General features: G+C 35.2%; 1 protein-coding gene and 2 long non-coding RNA genes across 6 annotated transcripts in view; 1 reads left to right on the plus strand and 2 right to left on the minus strand.

Moving 5' to 3' along the window:
* The window catches only part of LOC102622641 (KH domain-containing protein At1g09660/At1g09670), a 95,879-nt gene that overhangs the window by 18,194 nt on the left and 58,085 nt on the right, over positions 1–19,600 (minus strand). The window lies entirely within an intron of this gene.
* On the plus strand, positions 666–1,985 carry LOC127902545 (uncharacterized). 4 transcript variants are annotated; one of them, XR_008054910.1, is made up of 3 exons: positions 691–856; positions 970–1,519; positions 1,971–1,985. It is a non-coding gene; the product is annotated as an uncharacterized LOC127902545 (long non-coding RNA). The 4 variants fall into 4 exon arrangements; XR_008054908.1 differs by lacking the exon at positions 1,971–1,985 and having other exon boundaries at positions 693–856; positions 970–1,272; positions 1,482–1,697; XR_008054909.1 differs by lacking the exon at positions 1,971–1,985 and having other exon boundaries at positions 666–872; positions 970–1,697.
* Positions 9,571–10,953, minus strand: LOC102613655 (uncharacterized). Its single transcript, XR_008054906.1, has 2 exons — positions 10,576–10,953; positions 9,571–10,430 (listed from the first exon to the last, which is right to left on the minus strand). It is a non-coding gene; the product is annotated as an uncharacterized LOC102613655 (long non-coding RNA).

Here is a 19,600-nt window from a genome sequence, read left to right on the forward strand (position 1 = left end):
AATTGGTTGCAATATCAGACGAGCTGAAGCCTGCCACCAATAATCTGCTTCACCTTGAAGCACGAATAAGGCAAAAACGCTATCCTTTGCTCATCATTCGGCCTCAACAGATCACTGGTGGAAGGTTAAAGCTCGTGTGATGAGTAGTTAAAGGGAAAATACCCTTTTTGATAAATATGCCAAGATGAAATCACCACAGTCAAAAGGCATAACTGTCCTAATACAAGTCTATATGGTCATTTCTGAAACCACGCAAAGACGTCGGTGTCGTTTCCCCACAACAATAAATAGAAATCACCATACTTCCACAATTATCCAAAGAGCGCGAACCCTGACACATCATAAAAACTATAATAAATCTATTTACAGAATTTCACCAAATCAAGAATAAACTTGACTGAACGTAGGCATCGTGTGATATTTGCATCCCCACAATTTCTTATCAGATTCAATTCATAACACAAATAGGAACACATATAAAATTTAAATAAAATTCTTTCAAAATTATTTTTTTGTTTGGTGCGCGCGCGCCAAAAATTGAAATTTTGCAGATTAAATTACTACCAGATGATGAAGTACAAAACAAAAATCATCATATTCTGACAATAACACATAATAGAAAACAAAAAAAAAAATCGAGACTTACGTTGTCATTCAAGAAAACTATCGCTTAGGAATAACGCTTAAGGGTATCGTAGTCATTTCTGGGTTTAGGCACCCATTTGAGACGAGAAGAAAACTATCGTCCTTATTCCGGAAATCATGCTGTTTGACATAAGTATAAATAAATTCTCAACTTCCTCCCGTTTCCGCGGAAAATTTATTTTCAGTGCAGTGGAATTGAATTAATCTGAAGGTAAAAAAAATGGTTGGTATGTGGAAATTATACTTGAAACGTTGTCGTTTTTGGCATAATTGCTGTGATATATTTATTTGTTTGTGTTTTTATTTCTTTTGTCTGGCTTTTAGGGTCACAATCGGAGAGAGAAGACAAGGTCTCGTTGGAACTCTCTGAAGAAGTTCTTCAGAGTATGGAAGTGGGCATTTCTTTTAGAGATTATGTAAGAGAATCTTCTAATAAGTTTCTGTTTGAGGAACATACTTGATTTGCGTTTTAAATGTATCTGTTTGTTAATTCAGTGTCGTTTTGTATTGATTCGTGTTTTAACGGAATGGGAGAATTAGTTCCTTGGATTTTCATAAATCATCGAGTTATTTGGTGACGGCTAGTGGTGATGAATCTATACGACCGTACGATGTCTCTGCTGCCACGTAAGTTGATCCTCTGTTTCTTAGGATTTTATGTTGTCTCTTTGGAAGTGCTTTTAACTAAGAAACGGCTCTTGAATAAGTATAAGAAGCTGGTTTCATCTCCCAACTGTAACATATTGTACATATATACCCCTCTATACACTGGAATCTCTGTTAATGAGCTTCTGTTTACTCTTGTTTTTATTTATCCACTCATGATGCCAAGCCAGTTTCTCGCAATTCCACATTGGAGGCATCTTTCAGCCCGGTAGAGTTTCTCCTTTCAGTTCGTAGGGCACAGTGACTTGGATATTTTGTTAATGTTTGCTTTTGGCTGTTTTGATATTTTATATTAAAGTTCTTGCACTTGTGCTGTACATAATTCTCAAATTTGTTACCACCTTGTTGGCATATTGAAATACACGACTTGAAATGTTGGGCATCAAGCTTGTTTCCGCAGAATTCTTTGAAATAAATTCATTTTCTCTTCTTCATTGACTTGGTTTGAAACCCACTCCCATCCATGCAAATCCAAATGCGTACGTATTTTCATCTGGTTGTGCTTATTAATAAAAATAAATCAATGAAATGCTAAAATAGCAAGTGCACCCACACATGTGGAAGCAGCCTAGTGTGGCCAAGCACCTCCCATTTGTTTTATGTGATACAATTGGTTTGTTGCACTCTTTGTGCTAATTTTACTTTCTCGATTTTGGAAGGTTCTGATGATGGTAGTGGATATGTTTGGAGTGTACGGAGCGGGAAAGGGGTATGATAAGCAAAATTCCTTGATTCTCATGCCTTTTGAATGCTTAGAATTCAAAGGGATGTTATTTCCCTTACATTGACCCCAGTCATAGCATTCATTGTCTTCTAGCAAACCAACAATGCTTTTGAATCTACATTTGAGCATTTACCTTAAGCACCAGTTTGCATAATGAGTTCTGTATCCAAATACTATATTCTTTTGACGTTGGTATTGTTATTATATAAACATTGTTTGGTTTTGTTTATTTTTCTTGTCAAGGTTGCAAGTTGATGAGTTTTCATAGAGAGCCTCCTGTCATAAAATTGCCCCCCGGAAGTCTCATGTTTGTTACGGGGTCATCTGAGCTATCATTTTGGAATCCTAATGTGTCTAAACTAGGAGCTTACGTTGGGAGGAAGTAAAGTTTCTAACACTCAGCACCCTTAAGTATCTGAATATTGATGTCTATCTATTGCCGGGAGGGGAACTTGTTTGTATAAGAAGTTGCACCGATTATGTAAGGAGATGTTCAATTTCCTATAGTAGTATGTAAATGCATCTGACTTACCTGCTAGTAACCTTTCCTAACAAGTTCTGAAGAAACAACAGTAGATCTGGTATCAGTACTTTATTCAGAAGAGCATTTCTTCTTACATGCACAGCTAAGAGTACATGAATTGAGCTACTGAAGCCCTTCCTGGCCAACCTGGCTAAGGCTCCTTGCAGTTTGTCCTCTTCATGGTTCTTTGGCAGGCAACAGCGTAAGCAATTGCCTGGACTATGAGGCGTTTTGTAGCGGGGTGGGCACTGCCTAGGCAGTTTTTGAAAAAACTAGGAGCTTTATTTGTCATTGACATTTGTAGCACGATTAGTTATTACCTGGATTAAGTTGTATATATTACATCGTATACCTAATCTGACAAATAACAGGTTGCAATCCAAGTTTTGTTGATCATGAAGGGTTTGAGCATGATAGTCCATTTAGGTCATTAGGTCTCCCTCGAATTGCCACGTACACACTTCAATCCTCTCAACGAGCGTCCCCGCAACGTCACACTCCACAATAATCTGAAATAATTTAAAACAATTATATACTTCTGGCTGCTCTTATCTCCCTTCTCACCAACCGAGTCACTGGTTGGTTACATTTTACTAACACCGCCGAATGAGAGATCATAATCCCTATTACGTGTCCACCCTAACTGACCACAACATTGTCATTTTTGATCTAGCGTTAGTAACGCGTTGTTAAATTGTCATAGCTTCGAAACCGCTTTATTTTTGGACTCAAGGCACAAAAAGGATAATAAACAATTTTAAAAGAAATTAAAGAAAGAAGTAAAAAGTAATAAAAACTGGTATTACAAGTATTCTACTATTCTTCTTCTTCTTCTTTTCATGAGTCGACTTTTTTCCCAAAAAAATAATAAATAAATAAATAAAATAAAGTAAAAAGGAAAGAATAGTTAATGCACTTCTCTACGTAAACGGTGTACAATCAATCTGGAGTCCACAGCGCCTTCTTCAAGGGACCAATTTAACGAGTTTCAAATAACAAGTTTATTTATTTATTTGGATAAATAACAATTTTAATTAAATAATATGAATATAACTTATGTACATTTTTGCTTCTTGACCCTCTGTGTTGAATGAGAACGAAACTGATACAGATAAGGACAGTATGGCGTATCTCTTATTTATTACTTTGAATTCCCCTCTCTTTATTCTCTCTCAATAGCCCCATCTACAACCCTATTCCTTTTTATAATCTCTTATCATGCTACATAGTACATATATCGTATTCGTAGCGTACTAATAAAATTTAACAGTGGGATTACTTAGAAATTTGACAAGCACTCCGCTTCTCCCCCCCCCCCCCCCAACAAAAACAGCGCACAAAAAATTATAGGTTAAGTGGATGTAAATTCTAATGATTAACATACCTTTTTCTTTGAGATATTAGTCAATTAGATAATCCAACTCCACCAAAGTGATTAACTAACTTGGTTGTTTCAGGTAGCGAGGTGAGCTTCAAACTAGTGGTCCTGTACCCTTCAAGATTTAAAAACCCTAATAATTTGCTCTCCCCTATGGCATTAAGGTGAATCTTGTTCATTGACAAAGAGATTAATTAACTCGGCATGATCTTCAAGGTCCATCCAAATTGTGTTTGTGTATATATATATTAGCTTTCTTTCCTACACCCAGGCTTTATGCCTCTCGTGCCTCAGTTTGATGTGAAGAAATGGTCCATCAAGGCCATTGGTAATAGTCAGCAATAGCAATATTGCCTTTCTTCAATCACAGCAGTGTTTATTGGGTACGTAGGATCAATTATCTTCTTAGTAATTAACATAATAATATATTATGTTTGTAAATGTGTAAATAAATTTTATTTAATATTTATAATTTTACAGTAATTTAATAATAAGATTTACCAAACATATACAATTGTTTTTATAACTCACAACACTTTTAAAAATAAGTTTTTGTAAACATTTAATTAATTTTTTTACAATTGATTATTTCTATAGCACATCTAACATCAATTATTTTAAAATTTACAACATTACCAAATTGGCCCCTTACTCCTTTTGTCAAAATTATTATCTAAAAATTCTAACTGCAATACGTTACCAACTTTTATTTCACATCTATAATTTTTTTTCACAACAGGTATAACTTAAAAGTCGCATCATCTTAATACCATATAGGGCCATTAGTCCAGTATGAAGTTGGGTGAGTCGAGTATAAAATTAAGTACTTTTCTATATGATTTTAAATAAAGGGTATTTTAATATTTTTCTTTGTTTTTGGATATATTTCTATAATACCAGTAAACTATGTAATAAGCATATATTTGTTATTTTGCTGTGAATGGGACATATCTGGCACCATTTGCTCCTGTGACCGATCTTTATAACAGATCCAATTACCCTCGTTATAGTCTTGATCGAAAGCTAACATAGCACAATTCTGATATGTAATGTGAGTGATGGGAGAGTAACAAATTATTGTATAAATTTATTTTATCTAAATTAATTAGTATAAATTGATGGAAATATAAAATAATAAAAATATAAATCATGTAGACCAAGGTGTATTTAATATAACTAATAAAATTTTACTCGATCAGTTTATATAAGAATTTGTAATTTTATTATTACTCATAGTACTTGAACAGTGGCTGATTGGTCAGCTAGTGGTGTAAGTGGCAACGACCAAACTGTTGAGTCTCTACGTGGGTTTTCAAAATGAGTCAAGAGTCAAGAAATTAGCTATCAAGTTATGAAAAATATTTGTAAACATGTCTTTGAGATGATACATTGTCATAATCAACATCATATCCTAATTGACAAAGAAGGATTCCGAGGGACACTAAGCATGTGCCTTCATTTTCACTTGAAATAAAGCGTGAGGGAAAGATCTCATGTTATCACATGATGCCGTGTGATCACCTAGAAGCCCTTCCACGCATATTTCTTCTCAAATTGTCTTCTTTAATTTCTTGGGCCACCACGGAAAAAGTTTGTCAATTCAAGGATGAGCCAGTGTTGTTCAGCTCGCAGATTTTGGAGCCGGAGCTCAGCTTTCCTTATTTGTTGATCGTTTGGTAGGCGTCGCCAAAGGGCAAAGAGGATCCTCTGGCGTTCGTAGAGTTGGTCCTCAATGCGATTGATTTCTTCTCCAAGTTGAGCAAGTCTTTGTACCATAGCCATATAATTATTTACTTTGGACCGATGCAATTCTCTTTTAAAAATATCAGGGAGCATTTTTCATCTGCACCCAAATATTTCATCATAATTTTATTATATACACACTTGCTTCAACAGCTATCATGGCTCACTCTTTTTGTTAAATATTGTTGTTGCCATTAATTTTGACATCTTTGACGTTAAAAAGACAACTTTGCCCTTATTTATATTTTTTAATACAAAATTACCAAAAAACCACAACACCAATTTCTAATTCCAATTGACTTGTGGGGATATTAAAATTTAATTTTGGCATCTTTGACATTAAAAGAGAATTTTACCCTTATTTATATTTTTTAATGTAAAATTACCAGAAAAACCACAACACGAGTTTCTAATTCTAATTCACCTGTGTGGATATTAAAATTTCTTAAAGGTTAGAAAAAAAGTAAAAATGTTTTGTTCAAAATATCTCCTCTGCCATCATCCATAAACGTCCATTCTTCATAACAATCTAGTAAACTTGGAAAAAGCAAGATCCCAGTCAATCAACCAGCCAAAACTCTTCATAAAGTTTAGCTTTTCTTAAAAAAATTTAAATCTTGAGTTAAAAATTTTAATTCCTGAGACCCTAAATTAACTGATATTGAAAGTCGCATGTTTCTATAACAAAAATCTTCAAAAATAACACTACAATGAAAATCTTCAAGTAAATAAAAATCTATATTCATAATATTTATGAATAAATTGTAAATAATATAGAGTGGTTTAATTGAATATAGAGTAGTTTACAATTTTATAGTGTATTCACTAAATAGGAATCGAAATTATTTGGAAACATAATGAGTTAGAATCAGAATATGTAGAATCGAAATAAGGAATTAGAATCAGAATAATTTATTTACTTAAACTGTAGGAATCGTAATTAGAATGAGCCGTTTACGTGTTTACTTTGTTTTAGAATCAAAATCGGAATGAGTTAAATTGTAACAAATTACTATAAAATCCTTAATTAATTTTTATCATAATAATTTTTTTGTATTTTAATTATTGTGATTATTATTATTAATAAAAAATTAATTATTAACAATAATTATTGTTAATTATTATTATTGTTAAAAAGTTAACTAAAAATTATTATTAATTACTGTTAATAGATTAATTAATTATAATATTTTTTATTCTTGTTATTAATAATAATATTAATCCATTTAAAATTTAAAATTATATTTATAATTAAGTGGAAATTAAATTGGTAGGGTCCCAATCAAAATGTGGCACGAACACATTTATCCAACAGCAAAATTTTTCGATTGCCATCCCCACTAATTTGGTGTAATGACTAAGAGTTAATTGAAAAATATTTAGTTTAATTTTACATTTAATTTTTTTCATTTTTGTATTAAGAATTAATTGAAAAATTATTATATTCCCTTAATTTTACCAGAATCCCGTTGACTTAGCCCCTGGTCTCTTGATTAAAGCTTTTTGAAGTTCAAAGATTCAGATAACTCACTCGATTATAGGGCGTCTGCATCTTACGCTCGCGTTTGTTGTGTTGCCTGTAGCTGCAGTGACTGTGGCTGTCGTTGTCGATTGTACTTGAATTTTGCAGGAGAGCTTAATATCCTGTTTAGTAATTAAGTGTTGCATCAGTTATTGTTAAAAAAATTATATTATAAAATAAAAATTAATAATAAGTAATAAATATGATTTTTTAAAAATTAATTTTAATAAAATCAATAAAAATATAATATATTGTTATTAAATAAATATAAAATTAAATTAATTTAACTCTTAAATTACAATAATTAATATTTATTAAATATTATAATATTATAATATTATAATATTATAATTTTTAAAATTAAAATAAACTAACTTCAATCCCAAAGGACCTGAAATGATTGTGGAGATCGAGATTTTCAATTTCCAATCTTTTTGGAACTAGTTTGGGACTGTCCAAACACGCTGTGGCATGCGTTTGACATGGAGAAGGGGGGACAAATCAATTTTGTTTACTGCAAAACCCTAAAAATAATTAGTCAACTTACGTATACCCCTTTTGGACCCATTTTGTCAGGAAAAAGAAATAGTGGACCATTTGCACTCTAAATTTAACTTTAGATATTGGCATTTTAATAAATTTTTATATTATTAAATTAACTTTAATATAAGGGTCTAGTTACCGTACACCTGTTGTATGGTATCTTTCATTTTGTTCTTATATGACTTTACCTTTAGATGTAACATAAAACCTGCTTCAATCGCATAGATGTATTCTCTTTAGTTATTAACATTGACATCCCTATTGTTTTAAAAAAAAACAAAATAGTCAAAGGTTTGACACATAATTTAAGATTATTTTTAAATTTTTTATTTTGATCAATTGATCTACTTTATTATTAAAATTAATGACAGTATAAGAGCAATAACTTGAAAAAACTTTTTAATACATAAAATATTTTTTATTTTTTGAAAATAATAGAATATCAATTTAATCTATAGTAAATAATTTGAATATATAATAAAAAATATTAATTTATCAATAATAATATGACCAAATGACAATGTTAAAAAATTTCATAATAATCAACTATGGTTTAATATTCAAATATAAATAATAAAAATATACTCTTAAGTGTAAATAGTAGAAATATTTCAAAACTTTTATTTTTTTTTTTTCAACAAATAAGAGGGATTGTAAAGTAATTTATCAAAAACCGGGGGTACCTTGTACCCGGGGCACCATAACTTTGTCCTTAATATAATTTACTATTAAGAACGATTATAGTTTAATAAATTTTTATCATATAAACTTTTATCTACTGTAAACCACATTAACAATGAAATATTGAATCAATGTTAACTTTATCTAGATTTATAGACTAGATCTTTTTCAATTTTTTTTTTTTTGGTTAATAGAACTGTTAGGAAACATCAAGTTATAACTGAAGCAAAAAGAATTACAAGCGGAGGTGCAGAACGAACAATAAATTGTACCACTCCAACATAAGAGAATTATTTTTTCCTTATGAATTCGTGCAAATTACCACTTTTTTTTCGCTTTCCTTGATATATTATATTTGAATTTTTTTTTCAATAGTGCTCATTTGTTTGCCGAGTTCTGTTTTTTTTTTTTTATAGCCATTTCTTACCGTTTCAAACAATTTGGTTCTAAATATAAAATTTAGAGCATCTATAAATGCAGCCCTCTCACATAAATAGTATCCAGTCATAAATCCAACACCAAATTTGTGTGAGAGCTCTACATTATAGATGATGTAAGATAGTCCTCCCCAAACCTAAATATAAGATTTGCATCGAACTCTTTTCGAATTTCTTTCAAGCTCAAATCCGTCGCTTGGCTTTTCTTATATTTTAAGGTACAATTGGGTTTGATTCAGTAATTCTCAATATTCCAAATATAACCCTTTTGACATAGGAATTGTTCTCATTTGGGAAAAGAATGTAAGGAATTTTATGCCCATTTTTTTATTAGAAAAGAGATGATAATAATTTTCTATCCAATTTCCTTTTTAGAGAAGGGACGGAAATGAGCTTAAATCCCCATGGCCTCCCCCAATTCGACATTTTACCAATTTATTTTTTATTTTTAATTTTATTTTTTAAAAATAGTAATGAATAAAATAAATTATAAAATTTAAATTAGAAAATATCAAAATAATTATACATATGTTGTGAAATTTTTAGACCCAACTAAATAGAAATTATATTTCAACATTCATACGTTTTCAAAATTATTAAACTAAAATAATCCAGAATCAAATTTTCCTTTTCAACTTCTATTAAAATTTCACTACAATTTAAAATAAAATAAATGAAAAATTAAAAATACAGCCCAAAACCGATTGCTGCAATGCTGAGCCGCAAAGCTAAATTGCTATCATTACCGCAAAATTCAACACCCGACGACCAACATTTCAATTTCAAATCCAAACTTAAATCCACCAACAGATACTATGCAAAACAAATCTACTTGAAATGCAACATCAAATAAAAGGAACAGCAAGTCTAAATCAAAATCGAAATGAAAACCTTTATGAGAGACAAGTAAAAACAGCGATCGTCGTACACAGAGCATACGGAGCTTACGACGATCGGAGACTGTGTCTTAACGATCGGGGCCTGTGTAGAACAGAACGATCAAAGGCAAACACCGATCGAAGACAGTGTCTTCACGATCGTCGTACACAGAGCATACGGAGCTTACGACGATCGGAGACTGTCTTAACGATCGGGGCCTGTGTAGAACAGAACGATCAAAGGCAAACACCGATCGAAGACAGTGTCTTCACGATCGTCGTACATAGAGCATACGTCACAGAGAGCTTACGACGATCGGAGACTGTGTCTTAACAATCGGGGGCTGTGTTGAAGAGACAGGCCCAATCCACAACGATCCAAGAGCAATCATTACCTGCAAACTCAACACAACACCTAATATACTTCAAACCCCACCACAAATCCACCAACAGTCACTATTCGAAACAAATCTACCTCAAATGCGATATCAAATAAAAGGAATAACGAGGTTTCATTTCAAAATTGAAACGAAACCTTTAAAAGAGAGAAAGCCGCAAGTACGACGAGACGAGCGCGGTCCTAAAGGATGGAAGCCGCAAGTACGACGAGACAAGCGCGGTCCACAACGATCGAAGGCTGTGTTGTATGTGTCTCGTATAGGTTGAACAGAGCAATCATTACCTGCAAAACTGAACAAAACACTCAATTAACAACCAAATTTCAATTTGAAACCCGACCTTAAATCCACCATCGGGCACTATTCGACACAAATCTACTTGAAATCCGACAACAAAAAAAAGGAAAAACAAGTCTAAATCAACATCGAAATGAAACCTTTATAAGAGAGAAAGCCGCAAGTACGAAGAGAGAAGCGCGATCCTAAAAGATCTGAAGTCGTGTTGTATATATGTCTTGTATAGATTGACAGAGCAATCAAAGGCCGTGTCGACCAGAGCGATCGAAGAGTAGAAGAGAGAAGAGAGGAAAAAAAGAAGAGGACGAGAACTGCAGCAGCAAATGAGCAAAGGGCAGTATTCATTGATAGGGGAGCAAAGGGCAGTATTTATAGATAGGGGAGCAAAAAGGACTCACTTGATTAATTGTATTTTGAGGAGCTTTTGTACTTTGTCGCGCGACTAACGATATTTAATTATTCTAATATAACATCATATGTGTGAATGGGAAACTGGGAGGTGCCTTTCTGGAAAGGGAAGCAAGTTGGCAAAATTCAATGATAGTAAGCTTACTATCATTAATTTGTATATGAAGAATTGTCTATGTTGACAAAATTCATCGATAATTTAGATACCCCTTTGTCTATTTTGATTTAGGAGCTGGCTAAGTTACAGATTCTGTAACATACAGATCCAACTTAGCCAGCTCCTGATTGGCTAGCTAGCTTACCAAACAAAAATAATTGCATGCTTTTTCTCCATATGCAGGACAGGTGTGGTGCATGCATTGGGTGCGTATGTTACAGAATCTGTAACATAGCAACCTCCTTTGATTTACGGTAGCTTGCTATCATTGAATTTTGTCAGGATTTTACACGTCAACTGGAGAGGCGACTCGAAAATGAGACCCGTTCAATTTCAATTTCACATGACAGCACCATTGTGTCATCTCCTGTGACTCCACCATAATCCGAATTGCTAAGAGTAGCCGCTAGTAAACTGCCTTCAAAGTTCATCTTGATGTGGCTTGAAGAGGAAATTGCTGCAAGGTTGAGATATATATATTTGAATTTCTTATTAAAAAAAAAAATTCTCTCTGTATGTTAGAACTCAAGTTAGAATGGAAGAAGATTCTTATCTCAGCAACAAGAATTAATAAATCTGATAATTCTTCTGTTATTTCAGAGTTCTCCAATTCGGGTTTGGAGTAAACCACAATGACAAATCTTATTTTTTCCTGCACAACTACTTGTTTTACAACTTATTAAATAATGAAGCAAAGCAACGGCTAACTCCTATTTTAACTCAACTACTGAAGCTACTAACAAGATATAGAGATTTTCCAGCACAAGACTTGGTCCTTTATGCGTCCTTTATGCATCCAACACTTGACCAAGCCTTTTAGGCCCCACGTCATTAGTATTGCTCACATCCAGAAGTGCCAGATACTTTGGATTAGGCTTCCTAGCCCTGGTGGTTTTGCGAGGTTCAACATATCCTCCCCCTGGGACATTGACCTTGCCCTCAAGGTCAAAATCTGGAAACTGCTGCTTAACTTGATCCACCGACTCCCATGTTGCTTCCTCCTCAGGCAAATGACTCCAGTGCACCAAAACTTCCATATGCAACTTACCCGTGCGTTTCACCCACCTGAAATCCTTTACTGTTGCAGGTTGAAGTTCCAAAATTCCATCGTCAGATACAAGAGGTGTTGTATATAGTGGCACCTCGCCGTCTCCTATTCGCTTTTTAAGACAAGATACATGGAAAACGGGATGTATCTTAGTTCCTTCAGGCAATTGCAATTTATAAGCTGAAACTCCAATTTTTTTCTATAATTGGGAAAGGACCATAATATTTGCTGGCAAGTTTCTGGTTTGCTCTTTTGAATACCGATTGTTGCCTAAAAGGCTGAAGCTTTAAATAGACTAAATCACCAATATCAAATTACACATCCCGACGGTGACGATCAGCTTGTTGTTTCATTCGATTTTTGGCCATCTCCAAGTTCTGTTTGAGAAGCTTCAGAAGTTCATCTCTACTCATCAATTCCTTATCTACTTCATGCACATTAGAGCTCCCGGGTATATACCTGGAAACACTTGGTGGAGGTCTCCCATATAAGGCCTGAAATGGGGTGAGACCGATAGCACTGTGATAAGTCGTATTGTACCAAAATTCTGCCCAAGGAAGATGAGAACTCCATTGCTTAGGGTGCTGACTAACCATGCACCGAAGGTATTGCTGCAAACTCCGATTCACCACCTCAGTTTGCCCATCCGTCTTTGGATGATAGGCGGATGACATCTTAAGCTGTGTCCCCTGCAATTTGAAAAACTCCTTCCAAAAGTTGCTGGTGAACACAACATCGCGATCGCTAACTATAGTACATGGGACCCCATGAAGTCGAGCGACACGATCTACAAAAACTTCTGCTATCTTCTTTGCTGTAAAAGGATGGCTGACCCTGATAAAATGGGCATACTTTGTCAATCGATCCACTACCACCAGTATCGCGTTCTTCGCATTGGAGTTTGGTAACCCCTCAATAAAGTCTAAGGAGATGTCTTCCCATACTTGAGATGGTATCGGAAGAGGCTGCAGAAGGCCAGCAGGTGATCGTGATTCCGACTTGTTGCGTTGGCAGGTATCGCAAGCAGCTACATATTTTTTAACATCGTTTTTCATACCATCCCAGTAGAAGTTTTGGGCAAGTCGTTTCCATGTTCTGAGAACACCCGAATGCCCTCCGATTTTAGCGTCATGAAACTCATGTAGTAGACGAGTTTTGAGGGAAGACTCAGGTGGAATCACGATGCTCCCTTTATAGTACAATAACCCATCTTTCCAAACATACTCATAACTCTTTTTTGAATCAGCTTCCCTTTGAGATAAAATTTGTTGTACCCACGGACTTTCTCTACTTTCTTTTTTTAACTCCTCCCAAATAACAAATTCTGGCCGTGATATTGCATGTATAATTGACCCTCCTCCTTCCCTTGACAGAGAATCTGCAGCACTATTTTCTTTGCCAGGCCTATACTTAATGTCATATTCATATCCCAACAATTTGGTAACCCATTTTTGTTGTTCCGGGGTAGTTACTCGTTGCTCCAAAAAATACTTTAGGCTCCGTTGATCAGTGAGGATTTGAAATTTTCTCCCCATAAGATATGGTCTCCAACATCGAATAGCCTCTATAATAGCTAGCATCTCTTTAGAATAAATTGGCCATGCTCTTTTTTGGGGTCCCAAAGCTCGGCTGAGAAAAGCTATAGGACGTCCATGTTGAGAAAGAACAGCTCCTATTCCTGCATCAGAGGCGTCAGTCTCAATAACAAATATTTCATTAAAGTTTGGGATAGCCAATACCGGCGTAGTAGTCATGGCAGTCTTGAGTGCCTCGAATGCCTCTTCGGCATTTTCTCCCCAATTAAATTGTCCCTTTTTTAGTAGTTGTGTGAGAGGGGCTGCAATGGTGCCATAATTTTTTACAAATTTTCTGTAGTACCCAGTAAGTCCTAAAAATCCCCGTAACTCCGTCACATTCCTCGGTCTCGGCCAATTTCTCATAGCTGCAATTTTTTTATCATCGACTTGGACTCCTTTTTTAGAAATAAAATGTCCCAAATATTCAATCTTGGTTTGCCCGAATGAGCACTTGGACCTCTTAAAAAAAAACTGCTGGTTTTGCAATATTTGGAGCACAACCCGCACATGTTCCAAATGCATCTCCCATGAACAGCTGTATATTAGGATATCGTCAAAAAAGACGAGGACAAACTTACGTAATATTGGCTTGAATATTGAGTTCATGGTTGCTTGGAAGGTTGATGGGGCGTTACACAAGCCGAAAGGCATGACCAAATATTCGTAATGGCCGTTATGTGTTCGAAACGCCGTCTTGTGAATATCTTCGGGATGAACACGAATTTGGTGGTACCCAGCTCTAAAGTCCAGTTTTGTAAAATATTTTGCCCCATGTAACTTGTCAATCATATCATCCACTGTTGGGATAGGGAATCGATCTTTGATTGTAACTTCATTCAATGCCCGATAGTCTGTACAAAATCGCCAAGATCCATACTTTTTTTTTACTAGAAGAACCGGCGAAGAGAAGGAGCTGTGGCTAGGTCGTATGGTTCCATTTCTGAGCATTTCGTCCACCTGTTTCTCAATTTCATTTTTCTGAAAATGGGCATACCTGTAGGGACGCACGTTTACTGCTGAAATTCCCTCCTTAAGAGGTATTTTATGGTCTATATCTCGGACCGGTGGCAGTGAGTGTGGCTCATCAAAAAGTGGGGCAAACTCGAATATTACTCCCTTAAAGTCATGAGGAATTTCTTCATGTTTTTTGTTATTGTCTGTCCCCTCTCCAACCACTACAGCAAATAAAACTCCTCCTCCACTCAACTTCTTTTCAAGGGAGCGTAGGGAAACTGCTGTGGTATCAGGATCCTTCAGCCCGCATATCACCTTCGATTCCCCTTGCCAATTGAATTGCATGGTCAATTCATTCCAATCGCATAAAATAGGGCCCAACTCCCTCAACCATTGAACCCCCAACACAACATCCAATCCCTGCAAAGGAAGAGAAAATAATGTTACTGTTATAGGGACTCCTTGAATATTCATGCATACCCCCTCATGTTTGTCTTGGCACGTTATTTGTCCTCCATCAGCGACCTTCACATTAAACTTTTCAGTGGAGATGACGGGTAAACGAAGATGGTGAGCCACTCGGTCGTTGATGAAGTTGTGACTTGACCCACTATCTACCAATACCGTTACTGGATGTTTGTCAATGTAAGCCCGAAGTTGTAGAGTGCGAGGTCCTTTCCATCCCGAAAAGGCATGCATGGTAATGTTAAAATAGTGGCCCTCATTTCCCTCATTTCCTTCATGTTCCATGGTCGTGGCACTTGCTTCTGATTCGTCTTCCCCACTGACTCCTTCTTCGATCACAAAAAGCTGAGGCCTGTTGCATTTGTGGCCTGGTGTGAATCGCTCATTGCAGTTAAAACATAGGCCCTTCTCTCTTCTATGCTGCATCTCTTCCCAAGTTAATCGTTTTACCGGGGCACCTCCAGTTGGTTTCGAAGCCAAGGTGTGCAAGGGCGGAGTGGTGTTGAGTGTTACAACCCGTTGCAGCCCCGTTTTTCCGAATTCCAGCTTCCCTTGCCTTCGTCTCCTGGTGAGCTGATCGTCCTTCATTCTCGCTATTCCAATGGCATCCCGTAAAGACTGAGGCCTAGCCATTCACACTTCATCGGCGATTTCCTCCTTTAAGCCTCCTAGAAATGTTCCAATCAAAGCCGACTGGGGCCATCCAATGACCCGAGTTGCCAGTTTCTCGAATTCCCGTTGGTAATCTCGCAAAGTTCCCGTTTGTTTGACCCGAGATAATGCTTCATCAAAGCACTCGTACCCCGTTGGACCAAATCGTGCCATGATTTCCCTTTTGAACATTCGCCAGGTAATTATTATCCCTTCATCCTGGTACACTCGCTTAAGCCACTGCCACCATTGGTTAGCCTCTCCTTCCAAGTGAAAGGAAGCTAAGCTGGCCCGTCTTTCCTCTGTGGTATCTTGAAACTCAAAGTACTGCTCCACACGGCTTAACCATTCTGTCGGATCGTCCCCAGAAAACCTTGGAAAATCCATTTTGAAGAAGCGATTGTGTGGGTGGGTTCCCTCTTCTCGGGTGGCCATTCCTTGTAGCGAGGAAGAAGCCAACTCCCCTTGATTCAGTTGTGGTTTTTCTTGTGTCAACCGTAATCCAGAAAGGGCATCCAACACCTCCTTCAGCCTTCCCTCCATTCCGTTTATCAGGACTCGCGTTTCTCATGTTTCAGTCACTGATCGCTGCATGACTTGACGCATTTCTTGAAGCTCCATTTCCATTCGGTCGAGTCGTTCTTTGTTGGTGCCCATGACAGAACCTGCTCTGATACCAAATATGTTAGAACTCAAGTTAGAATAGAATGGAAGAAGATTCTTATCTCAGCAACAAGAATTAATAAATCTGATAATTCTTCTGTTATTTCAGAGTTCTCCAATTCGGGTTTGGAGTAAACCACAATGACAAATCTTATTTTTTCCTGCACAACTACTTGTTTTACAACTTATTAAATAATGAAGCAAAGCAACGGCTAACTCCTATTTTAACTCAACTACTGAAGCTACTAACAAGATATAGAGATTTTCCAGCACAAGACTTGGTCCTTTATGCGTCCTTTATGCATCCAACACTTGACCAAGCCTTTTAGGCCCCACGTCATTAGTATTGCTCACATCCAGAAGTGCCAGATACTTTGGATTAGGCTTCCTAGCCCTGGTGGTTTTGCGAGGTTCAACACCGTATGTAACCGTCCATTCAAGACCATTTAGCTTCATAATACTTCTTTTTTTTTTTTTGGTGTGTGGGTGTGTGTGTTTTTATAGACTACATAAATCTTATCTTCCAGTCCCAGAAAACAAATGGAGGAAAATCTCTTTTCACCATCTTTGACCACTAGGTAACTTAACATAATTTTAATTTGATTATTTTATCTTTATAACACAAATGACCAAATTATCAATATTCTTTTTTTAATATCAATGAAACAAGTCTACTCCTGCCTCGTTTTTGAAAAACCACAGAAAACGACAAATTCTTCAAATTTGTCCAAAACAAGTCTACTCCTGCCTCGTTTTTGAAAGTTTGATAATAAGAAAGTTTTCTGTGGTTTATCTTCAAATTTGCCTAATTCTTCAAATTTGTCGTTTTCTGTGGTTTTTCTTATTATCAAACTTTCAAAAATGAAGAATTAATCATCTTTTGACAGAAAACGATACTGCCCCGTGTGTAGAAATGAAAGTTTGAATCTCTCCCAAAAAGGTGTGAGTTCATTTATTTGTTTATTTATTTTCAAAATTTGGACCAACTACAATTGTGATTACTCTCTATTGTAATATCTTTAAAAAAAAAAAGAAAAAAGGTCGAAAAACATACTTTTACAGCTTATAACAAAAGTGCGAGTTACGCTCTTGAGTGGGAATTAAATTTTCTCTTGATATGAATTTTATTGAGTTTTTTAAAAAAAATTTATCACGTATTTTTTTTAATATTTTTTAAGTGACAATATATGAATAAGATTTAAATTTTTTTATTTTTTTTATTAATTAGCTTGATAGTCCTCTCTTACAACAAAGGACTCTGCTAACTTTCTGCGAAACCCACTTACCAGCTAGTCGCGGACTCACGGCCTCAGTTTCAACAGAGGGATAATATGTATAGAGTACCTGATCAAGATTTTTTTCCCTGGAGATCACATTTAAAAAGAATTAATTTTTAATTATTGGTTATTAATCATAGGTAGTACATTCGTATATATGGTGTATAAGTGGAGAAAATAACGAAAGTGCGTACTGAGATAAGCCCATAATGGGTTGGTGAGTGCTTCATTATTTGTCTTCCAAAGTGTTAGTTAATTACGTGTCGTTTTCATCCTCAAAACAAATTTAATCAAATATGTAACAAAGGTTTGGGAGTAGGAGGTAAAAATGATATAGGACAGATGAAGCAACTATATACTGCATGTGTTCTATTATTTTGCATCATCGTCGAATGATGATTCTTGTTCCAAAACATATTAATTATCCAAAAAAATTTACAGTAATGGAGCTGGTACCCACATCAATCAAGCATGAATCGTCATATCCTAAAAATGTGTAAACATACATTTATCGGCTACGAAAGAAATTGGAAGCAAGCAAAGCAATTGGGGATAAGTTTCCCCCAGACATTGGGATGTGTCAGTGATTTCAACTTTTCTTAATTTTCTTATAGCTGATTGGTAGAAATAAAGCAGCGGCTGTTAATGAATTTGCGTATAGTTGCTTCCCAATCAGCTTGCATGATATTGATAGGCAAAAGAATTCGCCTCAATTCTGAATTCTGATATTCAAAAACTAATTGATAATATTGACGTGAGGTTAAGGTTAATTATTCCCTTAGCATCAATCACGAAAATAAATAAAATATATGCGAAAAGTATTTTAAAAGAAATCTTAGTTACCATTAATATTAGAAAGAACATAAAATATTTATCAAATACAAAGTCTATTAGTCTTAAAGCAACAACATCTTAAAGGCCATAGTCTATCTAGGTGTATGGATTTTTGTTGTTTCAAGTTGGAGTTGATTAACAACAATTATTAGATTGACATGATATCATCCACTTTAACCTTAAAAAAAAAAAAAACCCACTCAAAGTTAAAAGAATGAACTCTTTTGTTAGTTTAAGAACTTCATTATTAAGAAAAAGGAAGAGGAATTTTGTGGGGGGAAGATCATAGAAAACAATTAAAGCGCCAAAAGATGATAGAGGGTCTTACATAATTAAGTGGAAAGCAGTCAAAAAGTGGGAAAAGGTTGTTCTTTTCTTCAATGTTGTTTGATTTACTTTAGAATGATTGAAGAAGAAAGGTCATTGTGGTGATCTAAAGAAAGAGCTGTTTTCCATTTGCAATTAAACGGAAAACGAAACTTACAGAGAAGTTGTGCACATTTGCGCGTCATATGCTTTATAATCGATCCTATTTTTCTACGAGAACGTGAATGATTGGTACACAAGTTGTATCACCTAACCAGCTAGCTCCATGTTGGCTTAGTTAATCTGCTACTTAATTAACTGCTTTATTGAAGCACTCACAAATTAAACAATAATAATTGAGTACATATATGCACCATTCTTATTATGTGAGTGAGATATTTAAGCCAGGGACGTAGCCAGGATTCTGATCGAGTTGGGGCATATTTAAAATCAAACATGACTCAAACGCGCGACTACACGTGCGGTAAGTTCTTATTTGGGAAATTGTGTTGTGCGGCCCACAAGCTCCAAATGAGAGTTTGCCACATGCACAATCGTGCTTATAGAGTGTGTCCGCATGCATCTAATTGAGATCTTATTTAAAGTATAATACACTTCTAACAATTTAGATAGTAATATAAAACTTTATAACTATAATATTCATTGATAATAACTTTACTGGAGTCGTAGCTGACGGTGCTCAAGGGCAATCCTGAAATTAAATTTCATTGCAATATTTGAAATTTAAATTATTTGAGAAAAAAAAATATTTGCATAATATTGAACAACGCATTTTCTTGTATAATATCAATAAAACAATGCATG

This window comes from Citrus sinensis, chromosome 5 (assembly GCF_022201045.2).
Source record: "Citrus sinensis cultivar Valencia sweet orange chromosome 5, DVS_A1.0, whole genome shotgun sequence".
Lineage (NCBI taxonomy): Eukaryota > Viridiplantae > Streptophyta > Magnoliopsida > Sapindales > Rutaceae > Citrus > Citrus sinensis.